This window comes from Urocitellus parryii, chromosome 7, assembly GCF_045843805.1.
Source record: "Urocitellus parryii isolate mUroPar1 chromosome 7, mUroPar1.hap1, whole genome shotgun sequence".
NCBI classification, from domain to species: domain Eukaryota; kingdom Metazoa; phylum Chordata; class Mammalia; order Rodentia; family Sciuridae; genus Urocitellus; species Urocitellus parryii.
The window spans coordinates 74,755,068-74,776,350 of NC_135537.1; the positions used below are offsets into that span (position 1 = coordinate 74,755,068).

A 21,283-nucleotide genomic window follows, 5' to 3' on the forward strand; every position below is an offset into this window, starting at 1 on the left:
TATCAAGTATACATCTTCCTTGCGTTTCCACAGTCCCTGGATTCAAGTCATCTTCAGAAAGTTTCAAAATGGCAATTCATATTATTTATAAGCATTTGAAGTTCCTTCATTACATAAAGTTAACCATTTTTGGTATCTAATTGCTACAGCAATAAATTAAAAACCCTTAGACATTTGATTAATAAGAGATGAATCTAGATAAGGAATGTATGAGGGGTTTTATACAATTTTTATTCTAGAATAGTTATTCTGTAAGTTTGAATCTATTCCCAAATAAAAAGGATTTTTTTTTTTTTTTTAACAAATGCCGAATGTTTTCTCTGATATAAGGAGGCTGACTCATAGTGAGGTAGGGAGGGGGAGCATGGCAGGATTAGATGAGTTCTAGATAGGGAAGAGGGATGTGAGAGAAAGGGAGGGGGCAGGGGATTAGCAAGGACCCTGGAATGTGATGGACATCATTATCCAAAGTACATGTATGAAGACTAGAATTGGGTGTTAACATACTTCATATATAAACGGAGATATGAAAAATTGTGGTATATATATATGTAATAAGAATTGTAATGCAAAAAAAGTACATGTATAAAGGCATGAATTGGTTTGAACACACCCTATATACAAAGATGAAAAATTGTACTCTATATGTGTAATAAGAATTATAATGCATTCCACTGTAATGCATTCGTGTATTTAAAAAAATAAAATCAATAAAACTATTAATAAATAAATAATTCTAAAAAAACCCTTTTGAATTAAACATCAAACCTGGAAAACATGAGTAAAAGAAGCCCATTCACAAAGGACAAATTACATGATTTTATTTATATGAAATGTTCAGAACAGACAGATTTATTGGCAGAAAATAGTGTATGGGTTTCTTGGGGCTGGGGATTACAAAAGGATTAGCATTTATTTGGGAATGATTAAAAATTTTATAAAAATTGTGGTCATGGTGGCAAAACTCCAAATCTATAAACTACGGAATTGAACACTTTAAATGAATGAATTTTACAGTATGTGAATTACATATTAATAATACAGGTTAAAAAAACTACAAGTCAGAGACAACATGGGAAAGACACAGATATTAAAAGTCTTGTTTGAAATTGAAAACGAGTTGAAAGGAACAGCTCCTTTTGATAACACCAATGAGGACCTTATCCCTCCCCACTCCTCCCCCACCCAGAACATTCCACACCAGCAATAAATAGATTATCTCCTCCCCCCAACAAAGGATTTATTTAATAGAAAAAATGTTCTGGAACATGAACTTTTAAGCTAGTACATTAAAATTTTAAACTTTATTTTGTCTTATTTTTAACCCAAATGCATAGATACTTCTGAAAGAACTTTTTTTGCTTAAAGCATTATACAATTCTGTTTCAAAATCCTAAATGAAATGCCCTCTCTCCTATCTTCCTGCCTAAATGGTTAAAATGAGTTTTCACCTTCTCATCCTCTTTCTCTGTCTTATTAAGTGGCAATTAAGGTTTGTGCAGGGATTCTGATCAATTAAAAAAAAAAAAGATAAGTTTACCTTAAGTTAACCAAGTTAAAATGACATGTGGGTAGTTGCAAGAATGGAAGAAAATCTATTTAACATCTAGTTCTTCTTTGTTCTCTTGATATGTATGGGTACTAACCCATTATTATTTTTAATCAAGCATTATCTCCCTTGTTCATTTAGGAACTTAAGGAAATAACTCAGAAGAATTGAACCCGATGTCAGTGATTTTATGTAAGCAAGAGATTGGATAAGCTTGAAAAATATTTGTGTAGGAGAAAATTTTCATTGGTAGTCAATATTTTGTTTTTCTCCATAAAAAATGAAATTATTTTACAAATGAACGTAAAGGCACATATCCATAATCTGTGTGAAGATGCTTTCTTTGGGTGCCTGAGAAGTTATTACAGAGATTCATTTTTTTTCCTACATGCTGAGCTCTATATTAACAAGATTGTTTTCATTTAAGCATGAGTGTCTGTGATAGTATGTGAAAATCAGGGTTGGAGATGTAGTGGTACAGTGCCTGCCTAGCATGAGCAGGTCCTGGGTTCAATCCCTAGCACTGCCAAAATTAAAGGAAAAAAAAAAAACAAAAAAAAAAACAATGGAAATTACTAGAGGTTTTACCTGGGTGCAAAAAAAAAAAAAAAAAAAAAACGGGTCATTTTGTTGCAAACAAAGGCATCTCAGGAGTGCAGGATGTCATTCTACCACGGAGGATTAGCAAATGACTTCATAGCTGCTGCTTAAACTTATTGTCCTTCCTGCCTCAAAGGAAAATATTTTATAAAATTGATTGTAGCAGTTTTTCTGTTTGGAAACATTTGTTAAAAGAGAAAACAAGAGTTCCTGTAATGTTGAGTGATAAACTGAAGACTTACTATTCTGTTTTAAATTCTGTAGATATCTTTTCCTACAAAACAGATAGTATGATGTAGTCAGAATGAAGAGCTTTACTAATTTTTGGTTCTTTTAGTACCCTAAGTTTTAGAGAAATTAATCATTTTTATTTTGGCCAGAAAAAAAAATCAAGAACTGTAGCCTTATAAAAGAATCAGATTTCTTGACAGTAAAAAAAAAAAATCATGATATACATTTATCCACTCTAACCTACTTTTCCAAAATGGAATCCTCTGTTTTATTAAACTGGATAATTTCTAGTATAAATAGAAAATCATTATGAACAAAATTTAAGATTCAATGAAAAACATGGTCCTCAAACATATAAAACCAACAAAAATGACACTGAAAGTTTAAGCTGAAAATTTTGTTGATGCTGTTTTAATTATTCATATATGCTTATGTAAATGCCTCTCCATTTCTGAGTTTGGAAAATTAATCCATGAAGGGCAGCATAATAATTATATTCTCTATTGCATTATTATTCAGATATTTTTTAAAAGCTCATCCATAATTTTGGAAAACAGATTCATAATGCTGTCTGATATCATACTTAATGCAAATGGGGTGAAAGCCAGTAGATGTTGGTTCTGCAATATTGACTATTCTAAATATTTCCATGTTCTTTTTTATAACTCCAGTTTGAACTTTGTTTCATTGAAGGCGAGAGAATTTTATCTAAGAGCCACATCATTGAGTTTTACTTAGAATAACTTCTGAACTTGGTTCCGAACACTTACCTATCTCACAAATCTACCTCAAAGTATTAGTAGAAGGTACCCACAAATATTATATAACAAAATATCATCTTTTACCTAATCTATGATCACCAATTCCATTTGAAAAAAAAATGCCATTTCTTTCAGTGCTAAAAAAAAGAATCTTGAATTTTAAAATGTAATCATTTTGGCCTAATCTTTTTTTAAAAAAATATTTTTCGTTGTAAATGGACACAATCCCTTTGTTTTATTTATTTATTTTTATGTGATGCTGAGGATCAAACCCAGTGCCTCACACATACTAGGCAAGTGCACTACCACTGAGCCATGGCCCTAGCCCTTGGTCTACTCTTTACACAGGAATTACTTTATTAAGTAAGATCAAACACGGGCTCTTTGCCTCAACTAAATGGACATGCTAAACTGGCTCCAAAGCTGATTTGTGGAACTTATTATGGACTTCACAAAGTGGTCAAGGTTACTTTTTCAATTTGTGTCAGCCAGAATCAATAAATCTCTCACCTGGTCTCTTTGCTGTACGTATTGTGCTGGTTAATCATGTATATACACAGCCTAGCACATTAGACTTGGAGAAAGAGTTTTCTGATGGGAGCCAATTTTTAACTACCATACTGTTGGAAATTGAAAACAAAGGAAAACTGTTTCTGTTTATTATTAAGGTGTGATGTGAACCAAAAGCCATAAAAAATCCTGCTGGCCAGTTACCAGGACCAGAAGAAGTAAGGAAAGAGGTAGGGGAAGAAGCTCTCTTCTAAAATTGTTTTGTTGAGGAATCGAAACTTTAGAAAATCCTTAATAGGGAGACACAGTGCTTAACTTAGTCAACTCTTCAAATAGAAAAGTAAACTTTCTTTCTTGCCCACATATATTGAAATGCTTTTATTTTTAATTTTTTTTCTTAACTTATTTTTTTCCCCATTTTTTTGATTGGTGCTTTGTGGTTGTACATAATGGTGGAATTTGTTGTTACATATTTGTACGTGCACACAATATAACAATATAATTTGGCCATATCATTCCCCAGTATTTCCCCTTTCCTCTTCTCCTCCCTTCCCCTGATCCCTTTTCTCTGTTCTACTGATCTTCCTTCAATTTTCACGAGATCTCCTCCTTCACCACCTTTCTTTCCTTTTTCCTCTCTATCTTCCACATATGACAGAATACATATGATCGTTGATTTTCTAAGTTCATCTGATTTTGCTTAACATAATGCTGTCAATTTCCATTCATTTTCCTGCAATGACATAATTTCATTCTTCTTTATGACTGAATAAAACTCAAGTATGTATAAATATCACATTTTCTTTATCCACCGATGAACACCTAGGCTGGTTCCGTAGTTTGGCTATTGTGAATTGTGCTGCTGTATGTGGGCATGCATGTATCACTATACTATGTTGACTTTAATTCTTTAGGAAAAATACTGAGGGTGGTATTGGTTGGATCAGATGGTGGTTCCATTCCCAGTATATTGAAATGCTTTAGAGACCAAGTATAAAACCCCAAATTTATATGCATATGTGGGGAAGAGCTGTGGCAGAAAAATTTTCAAAAATTAATCTCTATGGTAATCCCTCTCTCATTCTAGCTCACCTTTCCCTGTTACACTCTTTATATTTGCAACTAAAATTGGAGGTTCCATCTAAGGGTGGGTGAATGGACGTAGCATGTGCTTCAGTAGTGTCCAGTCAGCCTAATCCTGCCCCAGGTGAGCTGAGGACAGCTCAGTGTATCAAAATACCTAAGCTGCATCTTGTCCAGCTACATCCTGTCCAGTTCCATCTTGTGCTGGTTGCTTAGCTACCCACATGTGGGCAAAACGTCTTGTTTCTTTCTTCACAAAGCAGGGGCTTGCACCAGATGACTCTCAAGTGTTTTCTGGTTTTTACGTTCTAGGTTCTCATCCACTATATGGCAATGAGATTTCTCAACTCCCATCTTTTTGGTGAGGTAGAGAAGTGTCACATTCTTAAATTTACCACATTCTGGTATGCATAAAAAAAATCATTTGGGGGATGTGGTAGGTTTGAGGTTACTTCTCTGAATCTGCCCTTTTCCCTAGCATACAAGGAATTCCAACCCAGATGACACATAAGGTCAGATTTGGGGAAGCCTAGCCTTAGGCTTTCAATGAAGAAAAAGGCTGTGAAAATCAATACTTTTTATTTTTACAAATTTTATCTATCTATCTATCTATCTATCTATCTATCTATCTATCTATCTATCTATCTATCTCTGTGGTGCTAGGATGGAACTCAGGGCCTTGCTATCTATCTATCTATCTATCTATCTATCTATCTATCTATCTATCTATCTATCTATCTATCTATCTCTGTGGTGCTAGGATGGAACTCAGGGCCTTGTGCATGGGAGGCTGGTGCTCTACCACAGAACTATATCCCCAGCCCAAGAATATTTAAATGAGTTGACCTAAGGGTATCTTTACATTCTGAATGAAAATAACAGCTTTTACATTCAGGAAATTAACAAATATAAAAGGCAATTCCAGAAAGAGAAGCAAGAGTCATAGTCTGGAGACAACTTCTAAAACTGAGTCTTTTCATGCAATTTGCTAAAAATCAGAGTATAGGAGATAAAGAGTAAACAATGTGTCTATAATTTTAGCAGAACCTATTTACTGTAACAAAATAAATATTTAAATGTTCTATTATGAATAAATATTTTAAAATTTAAATTCTTATAAGGCCCTGTTCATTTAATCTAAACATTAATAATTTTATATATTGTAATAACCATGGAGAATGTTTAGCATTGCCTTTTTTTCTAGTCTTCCCTGGTCTAAAATGACTTTTTAATTAATGTCACAAGTGAATGACAGTGAATCTCTTGTTGACTCATTCCCTCTTTCAAATAACAGGGTTTTTTTTTTTTTTTGAGATTTAATTCACATATCAGACAATTTTTGTTTCTGCCTTCCCCCACCCCCACCCCCCCTCTCTCTTTCTTTCTAGATGGTCTCTCAAACTCCTGGGCTCAAGCCTTCTTTCTGCCTCAGCCTGCTGAGAACCCAGGACTACAGGCTTGCACTAACTTACCCAGCTTAATTGATTCTTTTACAGGGTACAGTTCAGCAGCCTTGTTTTGTTTTGTTTTTTATATTCACAGATTTCTACAACCGTTGCCATAATCGATTTTAAGGTTTTTTTCTCATCCTTCCAGAAAGCTTCAGCAGTCATTCTCATCCCCCCAGATCTGGCCCTAAAACAGCACTATCCTACTTTCTGTCTGTATAATTTTGTCTGTCTTGAATGTATCCTATGAATGGAGTCATATAAAATAATGTGAGGTCCTATAATCTGTGGTCTTTTGTGGCTGGCCAGTTTTATCAGTGCCCCTCTGTGTTGTAGCATGTATCAGTTCTCCGTCGTCTTCTATGGCTGAACAATATTCCTTTGTGTGAGTATGCCACATTTTATTTGCCCCTCAATCAGCTGAGACATTTGGGTTGTTTTTACTTTTTGGCTATTATGAATAATGCTGCTAGGACCATATGCATACTTTGTTGTTGTTGTTGTTGTTGATTTATGTTTTCAATTCCCTTAGGGTAGAATTACTGGGCCATGGGATAGCACTATGTTTAATCATTTGAGGAACTGCTAGGCTGTTTTCCAAAGTGGCTGTACCATTTTAAAATCTCACCAGCAGTGCATCAGGATTCTAGTTTCCTCTATATCTTCACCGGTACTTAATGCTGTCCTTTATTGTTGTTTTATTTACTGTGACTATTCTAGTGGGTATGAGCTGGTATCTTGTTCTGATTTTTTTTTTAAATCCCAAGCAGCACTATTTTAAAAAATTTCTTTTTAGTTGTAGTTGGACACAATACCTTTATTTTATTTTTATGGGGTGCTGAGTATCAAATCCAGTGCCTCAAGCATGCTAGGCAAGCACTCTACCTCTGAGCCACAACCTCAGCCCCCCAAATCTGGTTTTGATTTGCATTTTTCTAATGACTAATGGTATTGAGCATCTTTGCAGGTACTTATTGGCCATTTGGATTTGTTCTCTGGAGAAATGTTGACTCATGTTTTCCCATTTTAAATTGGGTTATCTTTTCATTATTGAATCGCAAGAATTCTTTATAGTTTACATACAAGTCTCTTACAAAAGGGTTCGTTTTCAAATGGTTTCTCCCTGGTTGTCTTTTTACTCTCTTAGTAATGTCATTGAAAGCACAAAATATTAATTTTGGTCAAGTTAATTTTGTCTTTTTTTTTTTTTTCCTTTGGTTGCTTCGATTTTGGGTGTCAAATCTGAGAAACAATTGCCTAATTCAAGATTATGAAGATGTATGCCTATGTTTTTCTCTATGAATTTTATAATTTTAGCTCTTACATTTAGGGTTTTGATCCATTTTTAAATTTTTGATTTACTATTTATTTATTTTGGAACCAGAGATAGAACCCAGGTGTGCTTAACCACTGAGCTATGTCCCCAGCTCTTTTTTTATTTTATTTTTTGAGAGAGAGAGAGAGAGAGAGAATTTTTCAATATTTATTTTTTAGTTCTCGGCAGACACAACATCTTTATTTTAATTTTATGTGGTGCTGAGGATCGAACCCAGTGCCCCGTGCATGCTAGGCGAGCGGGCTACCGCTTGAGAAACATCCCCAGCCCATCCCCAGCTCTTTTTGATTTTTAATTTTGAAACTGGGTCTCACTAGGTTGCTTAGGGCCTCACTAAGTTGCTGAGGCTGGTTTTGAACTTACAATCCTCCTGCCACAGCCTCCTGAGCCACTGGGATTACAGGTGTGCATCACTGCACCTCACTTAATTTACTTTTTGATTGTGGCAAAATATACATAATATAAAATTAACTATCTTTACCATTTTTAAGTGCACAGTTCAATAGTGTTAATTATATTTACATTATTGTGCAACCATTACCACTGTCTACCTCCAGAATTATTTCATCTTTCCCAACTTAAACTCTGCAAAAATTAAACAGCAATATCCCAATTCCTCCCTCTTCCCCTGACAACCAGCATTCTACTTTCTCTCTCTCTCTGAATTTGGATACTTTATACAAGTGTGATCACACAGTATTTGTCCTATTGTGAACGGCTAATTTCACTTAGCATAAATGCCCCCCCACACCAGGTCCATGCATGGTGTAGCATGTGTCAGAATTTCCTTCCTTTATAAGGCTGAATAATATTCCTTTGTATGGACAGACCATATTTTGTTTAAGTGGTTGATTTATTTTGATTTGTGTCATTTATGATGTAAGGTAGAGGTCCAGTTTTATTCTTTTGCATGTGGAAATCCAGTTGTCTCAGCATAATTTGTGCCCATTCATTCTTAGCACAGATAAGTAACTTAATTTAAATTACTTTATTATTTCAACCTCTTAAGTGTCAAGGGAAAAAAAATCCAAAGCTGTTTCAAAAGATACAGAGAATTATTAGGACACTTTGTATTGTAGGTAACAACATGTACTCAGGACAAGTATAAAAAACATCATGTGATGTTATATTGTTGTTTCTCCCTGTACTTTTCTTTTTATAATTGAAAAGGAGACTGTCATTGCATATACTACTTCAAAGTTATTGTGAACCAATACAAACCATAACGTAGAAGAATTTTATTATTCTTATTTCCAACATTTAAGTATAATAATCTTCATAAAGTGTGCAAATGCACATAAAAATTGGAAGAAAAAGAATAATGAAAATCACTAGTTTCCTCTTTAGGGGGAATGTCAGTCACCAAGAATCGATATATACTTGACTACCAATAGGTGGCGCTAGACATTTAGTCAGGATTACATTCATTTTTACATTGTCTATAATATACATAATAACAAAAATCTGTTAACCGAAAAAATAAGATAACCTCTGGAAAGATACAGAATGACTGGGTGAAAATTGTCTCTTTTCCTCATCCTAATGTAGTCATATACAAATTATCAACAAATGAAGGTGGATAAACTCACACCAACAGGGACCTGTTTACAGATTTGAGATACCCCAACCTCCAAAAACAAAAGAGCTTCTTACCGATGTTCAGGGGGCCCTTGAGGACAAGGACACAATCAGACTCTCTTGGATCCACCAAGAAGTATCTAGAAAAACTAGAGGATTTTTTAAAAATTATTTTAATTCTTGAGATAAAACAAATGAAATCATAGTAGAGAAAGATCCGCTACTGTCTCCAGATGGATTGTTACATAACCAAGTATAAAATGGTTGATAACAGGATTGAATGAAATTTTTTCCATGTATTTTCTGTGTTATTATTACAGTTGCCAATCTTATTTCCTGGTAGATTAAATATATAACATATAAATGCCCATGTCTATGTAGACATAGTCACATACATACATTATTGATTGTTGTTATATTAATATTGAAAAACTGGAATAATTTGAAACTAGTCTTCTATAATAGAAACCTATACCTGAGAACAATATTACATATTGGACATAGTGCTTTGAATCTAATTTTTATTTATGGTGTCTTTTACCATGGAGGGATTGATTATTGGTAACATCTTGCAAAACTACCACTTGCCTTCCAAAGAATATTAGAAGCTCTCAACCCTCAATGATACTGGGAAGACAACTGAATACCTGCCCTGTGACTAAGTTTCCTATAGGAATTTTATTAAAGATTGTTTAATTTTGTTTTCCTTTGGTTGGTTTTTGTTGCTGGTAGTGGTTGCGGGGTGTGGAGAGTTGTTTTCTTTTGTGATGCTGAGGATCAAACCCAGGACCTTGTGCTTGCTAGGCAAGTGCTCTGCCACTCAGCTACATCCCCAGCCCCTTTGCTGTCCTTCTTCTTAAAGTTTTCATTCAATTAAAAAAATGAACTGGTTTGGGCTGTTAATATCTGCAAAAGAACATGTACTCCCCAACCCTTTGCTAGAATGTGTTCAACTCTTTGTAACTTTGGATAAACTTAAGATGATCTAGGAATTGTCTCAGAGTCTTGAACCAAATGTTGACCCTGAAGAGTCTCTGAAACTTCACCTAAGTTCTAGATTCACTTTTGTGGATGTGAACGACAACACTAAAACTTTTCCAGAGAACTTTACTAAAGTTAAAAAAAAAAAAAAGCAAACCAATAACAGAACAATAACAAAAACAGGAGTTTTTGCTTTGTTTGCTTTGTTTTTGTTTTTTCCTTTTTGGTCTTTCCTGAAGTGCAATTTGCTACCAAACTAGATCACCTTTGGAATAACGTCAGGCCTAGCCTCCTACAAGAGATAGGAGCAATATATTTATTCTTACTAAATGGAATATATGTGGATAGGATAAACAAAATATTTTTCATAGATCCAAAAATGCAATAAATGAAGTTTATTCATGAATTTCCCTAGGCATTTCAAAAGAACTCAGTTCCAATTAAATTACATTTATTGATTTATTGAAAATGTTTATTGGATCATTTTAATTCACTTCCAGTCATCTTTAGCAATTTAAGTTTAGTATTTTATTTAGCCATTATAAGAAACTATTGTCTTCACAAGACTCCATTGGTTGGTAAGTATACTTAACATTTTTTATCATACCCCAAGGAACCCCTTGTAGGAAGGGAAGCTAAAGTAAGTTCATTCATATGCTTATAGAGTTTAGGGAAGATACTGTGTTCTGGGATTAGCTTGAGACTTCAATTCTCCTTTTGGATTTCACATGTAAAAACAGAATTCTCAAGCATTTTTCAGAGTAGTTTGCATATCCCAAATATGCAGACCTCAAACATTGTTAGGAATCTACACAATTGTTAGGATTTTCTACACAATTTTAAAGTTTGGGGTTTTTTAGTTGGTTAAAAAAATTAACATAGATATATTCAAATGCAGATAACCACCTCCTAGCCGTACAGTTTGAGTCTCCTGCTGGACTTTGTGTTTGCATACAATGGCTCTTTAACAGCTGGGATTCAGTGAAAAAGAAACTGGGGGAGGGGAAGAGATTTAATAATGCTATTTGGCGGTGGAAATCCTGTTGGTTTGTTTTGTTTTGTTTGCAGTGTTGGGGATCAAAACTCAGGGCCTCACTAGTGCTGCGCACGGGTTCTATGGCTGAGTTACATCCCAGCCCTCAAAACAATTTTTTGTTAGTGAAAGTTATATTTAAGATTTTATATTGAAGGATTTCATGGGCCCTTTGCCCCTGCATAAACAAGTTACAAGATCTTCAATATTTCTTCAAAGACTTGACTTATGTCATTTATTAATTGATAACCCAGATGGGCCTGAGATAGTACCCTGTAAGCAAACATATTAAAACTTTGGCACAAAACATGAATATTCACTCTTATTAGATAAATGAAATTATAAAGAGCCCTCAACATCAGGCTTTCTTCTGCCTAATAAGTTGCAAAAATCACTTTGGTTTTCAGTGTTGGATTTGTTGTTGGTTTGTTTATTTTAGAATCATGATTTTCTTTTTCTTTCTTTCTTTTTTTTTTTTTAGAGAGAGAGAGAATTTTAATATTTATTTTTTAGTTTTTGGAGGACACAACATCTTTGTATGTGGTGCTGAGGATCGAACCCTGGCCGCACGCATGCCAGGCGAGCGCGCTACCACTTGAGCCACATCCCCAGCCCTTGAGCCACATCCCCAGCCCCTAGAATCATGATTTTCATGTTGGATTTGCTATTGCTATTGTTACTAGTGTGTTGGTTTTAGAATTTCAGATGAAGGACTGATGACCTGCAAAACAAAAAAAGGATTTGTCTAGCCCTCATGGTGCTCACAACAGAACACTGGGCATCCATTGCAGAATGAGCTGGCCGTCTTTTGGGTGCTCTTTGGAGTACAGAGGGGGAGGGCTTCTCAGAGGATAGAAGACCAGACAGTATGAACTTTTTAATTCTCTTGCTTAATGTTTATGCACTTGGGCAGGAATGGCCCCAATACTTGCAAGTTTCCCTGAGAGAAACTATGTAGCCCCTGCCTTCTGCCAATCACTGGGAACTATTGATATTTATCAAAAAGAACATCAAATGGTAGATGACCATATGAATGGCAGGTCAATAGACACATGGCAAATGGGTGAAGCCTTCAAACCCATTACTGTGGGGAAGAATATGGGATTGTGAGTCTATTACATTGAATTTTATAGAAGTAACATGCTGATTTAAGCAACTGCAGATCAGCCCAGGCCAGGTTTTTGCTTGTAGTTTAAAGAGCTACCCGGACCTCAGAATAATGGATAAGGAATGATGGACAGGTTCTACCATGCATCAGTCATGTGATTTTTGAGGAAGTTACTTCTCGATGCCTCGGGATGTAGTCACTTATAAATTGAGAAATGATCTATCTTGAGGTCAAAAGCAGTTGCAGTCACATACAATGTCCCAAATTTTTAATTATCCCAAATATGCATCCTTTCAGCCTAGCTACAGCAATCAAAACTGGCTAATTTGTGCAAGAAGGGAATTGATTGGGGTAATGTGGGGCAAGTTAAATTAGGAGGAAAAAGTGGAATCCAGAAAAGAGCAAGTGGGGTTAATATGGAGAATTTGCTTCCATTTTTCCATTGTACGTTGTGGCAGTAAACATTGGGAGCATGGTGGAGCCCTGTTGGCAAAGCTAACTCAGATGTGAGCCCCTAGCCCCAGGGGAAGGGGGGTGCCGCTGTTTGACTGCACTTGGGAACAGGGCGATTCCATCCCCTCTACTCAGACAACTGTGTCCTACAAGAACCCATTCACTTCCTGTGCTTTCCATTCTCAATAAGTAATACATTATAAACTCATGGGGGAAAGAAGCCAGAGAGGAATAAGTATCATTTTCGTAGCATAATGGAGACTAATATTTAAAAGTCTGGTTTCATATCATGGCCCTGCCACTTACTTACGACTTTGGGCAAATCACTTCTAACCTTCCAATTTTAAAGCAGATGAAGTGCTGGCATCCTGGAGTCACTGTGAGATTCGGTGTGATGGTGGATACCAAGCACTTGGACTGCAGTAAAGCCCCGTAGCCTCACCAGTACTGGTATGAAGGTGTGCACCTCTGCACCTGGGCTGATCTGAACATTCATCTATTCCTTGGCAGGTTTCAAACCAAATATCTAACTAAACATGGTAAATCTTCAGGTCCTTCTGTCGTGTATCTCTAGCTACACTTTGGAGGCAACACAGTTCACGGAGGTAAATACAACATCCTGAAGAATGACTAACTCCACGTGGAAGCCACTCCCAAGGAGTAGGTTCACCACAGGTGCTAGGTAGAGTGCACAGAGAGGCTGGCCCAGGGCACATTCTCCCTTTCCTCTCATCTTCTCCCTTCCTTCTTTCAGTTCAGACCATCCTCAAGGACTGGGCAGGCTCACCCATGCTGGGAATGCTGGGGGCTTAGAAGTACAATTCAAATACTTTTTTTTTTTTTTTTTGGTCTGTTTTTAAATTTTTATTTATTTATTTATTTATTACTTGGCTGTACTGGGGTTGAGCCCAGGGGTGCTCTCCCACTGATCTGCACCCCCATCCCTTTTTATTTATTTTTTTTTATTTTGAGTCAGGGACTTGCTAAATTGTGCAGGCTGGTCTTGAACTTGGGATCCTCCTGCCTCAGCCTTCCTCGGAGCTGAGGTTTATAGGCATGCACCACCAAGCCCGGCTTCAAATATTTTTAAGATGATTCCAGTGGAATCCCTCACTTTAAGTATCAGTTATTTCATTACAATAACCCAGAAAATGAGACATACATTTAAATATCTGCTCCTATTATTAAAAAATTTAAAAATACTACACCACAAGACAGAAAAGGGCATGTTCTGAAAACATTCAAATCATGTCTGGTGTATTTGAGCTGATAAGGATAACTGATAGGGAAGCTCACTCCCACTTGTTCCCTGCAGCCTTATTTCTGAAAAGACAATGCAAGTCAGGAGTTGGAGACGATCAAACTAGATAAATTTGGGGATAAAGGAGTCTGGAAAGAGAAAGGAAGAAAATATGGCCACAAAATGGCAGAGTGATTCTCAGAGAGAACAAATCCTTTCCTTTCTGCATGTCCCCATTGCCTACCTGGATTTAGCAGATGCACAGTCTGGGACTGTGTCTGGGTGCCCAGCTCTGCAGTGGGGAGAGCAGAGACAGGGAGGGGGATGCTAGCCATCACCCTGGAGGGTTGGCAGGAAAGTGACAGTGCAAAATGTGACTCCTGAGCCAGGTTTGAAATGAAAGCACAGAATCCAGATCCAAAGTGGAAGACTATCCCGGGAAGGACCTGCTCTACAATGAAAGAATGCTGGCTACCCCATCATGTGTGTGTTCTTTTGGGGGTTAAGGTTTTAACCGCCCGGGGAAACCTAGCCGAGGAGTCTGAGCATCTTAACTTCCCCCCACAAGAATGCTTTCTCCACTATTATGCTATTTACTTTCTCTCAAATAAACCCTCAGAGAGGATCACCAACCTCATCCAGCAAAATTACACTATTCAGTTTCCTGGCTGATAAGGTATCAGGTAAGAGAGACTTTTCTGAACAAAGTAAAATTAAGGACCATCTAAGTGGCCAAGAGGCGTAAGCTGTGGCACTTTGGCTCAGATGGTGACAACAGCAAAGACTAAGAGATGACAAGCCTCAGGACCCATAGGAGTGTGGTAGGTCCCCACAGCAAGAAATGGGAGGACAGTGAATAGAGGTGGTCAGTCTGCCATTCCTTGGGGAAGGGACACTCCTCAGAGGCGAGAAGCTGCTCTTCGTCACACAGTAGAGAGGTTCCTGTTGGGTGGAAAGGGTCAAAGCTAGACCTACACTCTGCCCTTCCCTTAGGATGAGAATAGCTGAGAAGGGAATAGGGAAATCTGGAGAGCCTATGGGGAGAGGAAGGGTGCTGAGAAGAGTCCACTATCATGACAAGGAGGTAGAGTCCAGTACTGAGCATCAGTAATTTGCTGTCTCTGCTGATCGGTTCTAAAGGCAGGCCAGATAGAAATAGTCCTATTCACTATCATTGATCACCCAAAGTAAATCAGAAGTATGGAAGTACGGCCTGCCTCTGGCAGAAGCACGTCCCAAACATCTCATAAAAGATTACAAAGAGCACCACCTTTTCTTCCAACTATTCTATTACCTTTTCCTCTAGTATATGACCTTTGATTTGACCTGTACACACTGTAAGCATGTTGATACCCTGTCCTTTAGAGTTTTAGTCTCCACAATTCACACATGAGTAGACTCACTTTGACTCAATATCCAAAGAGAAGAGACCAGTTCCGTTGTTTTCTCAGAACTGCTGGTCATGGCCTCTGAAATGAGGCTTTGAGGTGCATTCCGTTTTTTATATGTATTATTACTAATGTGACACTTTTTATATGTATTATTACTGATGTGAGACTTTGGTTATATTTATGAAAGGAAAGCCAAACTGATTGTCATTGAACTATGCAACAAAAATAATTCCTGATGTGAAAGGGGGCGTTTATTGGTTCCTGATCTAGCTCAAAAGGGATGGTCAACTTAGAGCATGGGGAAAAAATGCTTAAATTTCCCAAATTAGTTTGCTACAAAATCCATTTTTAGTTTTAACAATACACCAAATATCCTTTCCTGTTTTGGAAAGATCTTCTTTAATAACTTTGAGAATGAAAAATGATAGAACCTACAACTTAAATTAAGAATTTGTGATAATTAAGCTTCATTTAGAGATAATCCACAGACTTTTTTATATGAATAAGTAGTTAAGTACATAAAATATACAGTTCTTATTAATATAAATAAGGCTTTTAGTAATTTACTTTTCTGATGAATAGAGGATTTCTGTCTGTCTGTCTGTTGGGAGGGGGTACTAGGGATTGAATCCAGGAGCACTTTACCACTGAGCTACATCCACATCCATTTTTAAAATTTTTTATTTTGAGACAGGGTCTTGCTAATTGCTGAGGTTGGTCTCAAACTTGCAATCATCCTGCTTCAACCTTCCAGGTAACTGAAATTACAGGCATGCACCACTGTGAATTTTTTCTTTCAAGATGATTGGCTAATAGACATAAATAAATTGGCTGGACACCAAGATGGTTATGTCCAATACAAAAAAAAATCTAAATATCATGCTTTGCATTATGTGCTTAAAAGTAGCTGTGGATATTTAAGCTTAAAATTCTTGGTACATTATCTTACCAAAAATTTAGTAAGAAATTAAGAAAAAAGGGTGACCCTGTGCTATACCTGTTTCCTACTAAAAACAATTCTTAGATATTGATGGAGACCAAAATTTTGAATCAAAATGTTTGATCTGGTTTCCATGGAGACACTGACAATGTGTATCCTACAACACATACTGCTTGGAACTCAGGTGTGGAAGTGTGATGGACTGTGGGGACATTCTCTGGTGGAGAATTCCCTGGCAAGGTGGCCCAAAGCATCTTCAGGAAAGCTGCTCCTATTAGGAGATAAGCCTTTTCAGGCAAACATGTCTTTATCCAGCACTGGAATGCCTCCAAAGAAAACAAGAAAGGCTCTGACATCAGAAAACACCTGTTGACTTTGGAGCATCCATATCGATAACAGCAAAACACGTGGCAGATGTGCTGGTGTGGAGCCTCCTCTGCAGGAGCAAAAGGAATGTTAACTATGAAAAAAATCAAAAGGAAATGGAGACAGGAACTTCCAAATTCTTCTACCCATTTGTCTACATGCCATTAAAAAATTTGTCCTCAAAAACAATTTTCAGATGACAGTCTCAGCTTTCCAGTTCCTTAAACAAAATATGATTTTAGATATTTAAAAAGATCAATAGTTATAAGACCTCCAAACCCATCCAAGACACTTTCCTTGAACTGTTTGTGTTCAATGACATGCTAGATGTCTAAAATTTAATATTTCAACAACGGAACTAATATACCCTCAAAATCTACAGAGCTAATAAATAAATTTAGCAGGTTGCAGGATATAAAATCAGCTTTTGATAGTTTTTTTTCCTTATTTTTTTTTTTTTTTGTAACTGAGAGTTGATCCCAGGGTTTTAACACATGTATAGCAAGTGCTCTAAATTTTATTTTGAGACAAGGCCTCACTAAATTGCCAAGGCTGGCCTCAAATTCATGATTGTCCTACCTCAGCCTCCTGAGTAGCCGAGATTACAGGCATGTGCCACCATGCCCCTCATGAGATCAGTTTTTTAAGAATCAATTGTATGTCTACACAATAACAATGAATAATCCTGAAAGGAAATTATCTATTTAGAATATCCTCTCCATAACAATAAGAAATTTGAGTCAATTTAACAAAAAAGAAGTGCAAGTACAGTGAAAATGTTATTGAATAAAATTAATTAAGTAATGGGAAGATAACTCATATTCATGAATCAAAAGACCATATTGTTAAGAATGGCAATATCCCCAAAACGGATTCAACACAACCCCTCTCAAAATCTCAGCTCACTTATTGGTACAAGCTGATCCTAAAATTCATGGGAAATCCACAGAATCCAGATTAGCCAAAACAATCTTTTTTAAAAAATTAGTAAAGTTGGAGGACTCACACATCTGAATTTTAAAACTTACTAGAAAGCTTTAGTAATCAAGACCATATAGCACTGGCACTAGTATAGACATACAGCTAAATGGAGAAAAATAGAGAATCCAAAATCAATTGATTTTGGGCAACAGTGTCAGGACAATTCAATGGGGGAAAGAATAATTATTTCCAACAAAATGATACCAATATACACATGCCAAAGAATGGAGTTATACTCTTCTTCACATTATATATAGAAATTAGTCCAGAATTAATTAGAAACCTAAAAGCAAGATTTAAATCTGCAACACTTCTGGAAAAAAACATAGGCATAGATATTCATGATCTTTGATTTGGCAGTAATTTCCTAGAAGTGATACCAAAAGCACAAGCAACAGAAGAAAAATAGAAATATTGAATTTCATTGAGATTTTCTTTGAAAATATTATGCTGTGAAGGACACAAAAAAGAAAATAAAAAGATAATTCACAAAGTCGGAAGGTATTTGCAAATTATATATCTGATAAGGGTCCAGTATTCAGAATTTATAAAGAATTTTTACAGCTCAATAACAAAAATAATTCCATTTGAAAATAGGCCCACATATAAATTTGTTTGCTTTGCTTGAGAATGCATTTACTTAACAATAAAAGCAATCCAGGTATTAAAAGACACTTTTACTTGAAGATAAAAGCAATCTAAAAATTAGATAGAAGCCATCTATCCTATGACTTTAAAGTTTCTTTGGCTATTTCACACAGTAATTCAAATATTGATAAATGAGAGTTAGCAGCACATTACTGTGATAATTTTATATTTTTCAGAAAAATAATAGAGCAAATTCCTGTTATTTATTTTCCCCTTTTGTATTATCATGATTGCCTTTTGGTATTTTATTGTTACTGAAGTTCTATTTTTAGAATAAAATTTTGTTCTCTAAAAAATTCATAGAATCTGGTTTGACATGTTTTTTTTTCTTTTTTTTTTTTTTTAGCTACACATGACATTACAATGATCTTGGCAATTCATACATTTGAATAAGACATGTTTTTTAAAGAAGATACACAAATAGCACAAAATTCATGAGAGTATGCTGAGCATCATCAGTCTAGGGAAATGCAAATCAAAACCACAATGAGATAACCAGTTGACATTTGCTAGAATGGCTGTCACCAAAACAAAAGAACATAACAAGTGTTGATTCGGGTTTTTGAAACTTTGTAAATTGTTAATAGGAATGTAGGGAGATGCAGCCAATTTGGAAAATGATCTGTCAGTTTTTCCGAAAGTTAAAAATGGAGATCTGGGGATATAGTTCATTGATAGAACATTTGCCTATCATAAACAAGGCCCTGGGTTCAATCCTCAGTACTATAGGGGAACCAAAGTTAAACGTAGAGATATTATATAACCTAGAAAATCTACACCTAGGCATTTGTCCAAGAGAATTGAAAATACATGTCTACAAAAACTCTTGCACATAAAATGTTCATAAAAGTATTATTCATAATAGTCAAAGGATGGAAACAACCAAGTGTTCATCAACTGACGAATGAATGAATGAATAAATTGTGATATATCTATACAATGTAAATAATTTTAGCCACAAAAATACACAAAGTAAAAAGATAGGGATAATACTTAGAGTCATACTAAGTGAAGGAGTCTGGACACAAATAGACACATATTGTATGATTCTATTTACATGAAATGTCCAGAAGAAGCAAATATATGCAGACATAAAATAGATCAGTTATAATCAGAGGCTGGGGGAGATGGTACCATGGGAAGTGCTTGCTAATATGGGCTTGGGATTTTTTTTTGAGAAATGTTCTGGAATTATATAATGGTTATGGTTATCTTGTGAATATATTACAAGTCCCTTGAATTGTATATTTTAAAAGGGTGAATATTATTGTATAAAAACCACACTTCAACTTTAACTTAGGAAAAAAAAAAAGCAGAACTTTCCCTAACTTCAAAATTCTTTCTTCTGTGTTTCCTGCCTCCTGAAACCTTAAGTCACTGGACTTCTCTCTTCTCTTTACCCTACATTGTCTCAATATCTGATGCTTATTATCTTGACTATCTCAAATCTATTGCCTCCTCTCCATCCTCACACTCACAGTACTGTGGGTCATTCATCATGCCAGAATTTCTTGCCTACATGACTTAAACAGTCTTCAGGTTTCCAAACCTGTCTTTGCCTCAGACCTTTGTGATTTACCCAAAGCAAGTGATCTTTCTAAATATGTGAATCATGTTTTCCATTAAACTGAGAAAATCACTTCTCTTTTCTCTTTCTTTGAGGCTTTAATCATTGCTTCAGACATGTGTGTGAATACACGTGGTTCTGGAGATACATCTATGAACAGACTGGTCCCGCTCTATGGGTTCCCAGAGAGAGTGCCCAGAAAGCAAACAGCAATCAGGAAGGAATATGATAAGTGTTATGACAGAGCTGTGAGCAGAGAGCCTGGAGCAGTCAGGAGAAGCTTATTGGAGGTAGCAAAATTTTAGCTGGTTCTTGAAGAATGAACAGGAAGTACTTAGTGCAAAAGTCTCAAGGGAAAAAGAAAAAGACAGGGAGAAGCCTAATCCTTAAGGATCTTACATGGCCATAAATAGAAATCAAGTCTCTTTTGTTCTCAAGTTAAAAAAAAAGTCAACTCAAATTGATTTAAACAAAAAAGGGTCTGAAAAACTGAAATAAACTAGAGGTGAAGTGGTTTGAGCAAGCCCAGTCCCACAGACTGACATGTCAGAGCCTGTGTGACACATCTCCTCTGTCAGCCTATCTCCAGCAAGGCCTGGTGCCCACCATGTCCAGATGGCGGCCAGCAGCCAGGCTTGAAGTCCACTGGTTTGTAAACCCCACAGAAGCTGTTCCTCACCAGTGGTTCCTAAGACTGTTTTTTCCACTGGGCTGACAAAGACAAATGACCAAGCCTGAATCAATCATTGGGCCAAAGGTACAACATTTCCTCATCTCCAGTCTCTGGAGCTGGCCAAGTCAGAGAGGGTAGAGAAGGATGGCAGAGATCAAAGAAAAATGAAAGAGGGTGCCAATTTCCCCGTAGAAAATCAGGCACTGTGCCCAGAGGTGGGAGAAATGGTTGATAGCCATGGTGAACTAGCAGCAGCCATCTGTGGAGACATTCTAAGACTGCCAGGCTCCTTCACACGGCGACAAGTGAAGGATATGCAAGATATGAACCCTCACGGAGACCATGATGCAGGGGCACTGAGGACAAGGACGCTGATCTGGAAGCTGTTATATTAATTTAGTAACATATTATCCTTGCTGAAATTAAGGTAATGTCAGTACATATCAAGAATACTTAATAAATTTGAATACTTTCTTAGGTCTTAGGTTTCTAATTAAAGGTGGATGCTATGTGGATGGGGGGGAGGGCTCTAGTGAGGTGGAAACTGAGAATGACCCTGGGTTTAAGGCTTGGGTGACCAAATGAATAGGAGCTTGTTGACCAGAGACCACGGAGCAGGAGTAGCTGGGGACAGGGGCAGGAGAGCTAGGTGATTTTAATGTGCCCGTTGAACATCTGTTATCCAAAATGCTTGGGACAAGAAGTGTTTCAGATTTCAGACTCTGGAATATATGCATATCTATAATAAGATATCTTTGGGATGGGAACCAAGTCTAAACGCAAAATTCATTTGTTTCATGTATACC

The 21,283-nt window shown here is 36.4% G+C and overlaps 1 long non-coding RNA gene across 1 annotated transcript in view; it reads left to right on the forward strand.

Moving 5' to 3' along the window:
- Nucleotides 1-21,283, forward strand: part of LOC113186847 (uncharacterized) — a 36,694-nt gene that overhangs the window by 13,512 nt on the left and 1,899 nt on the right. The gene's annotated exons all lie outside the window — the stretch shown is intronic.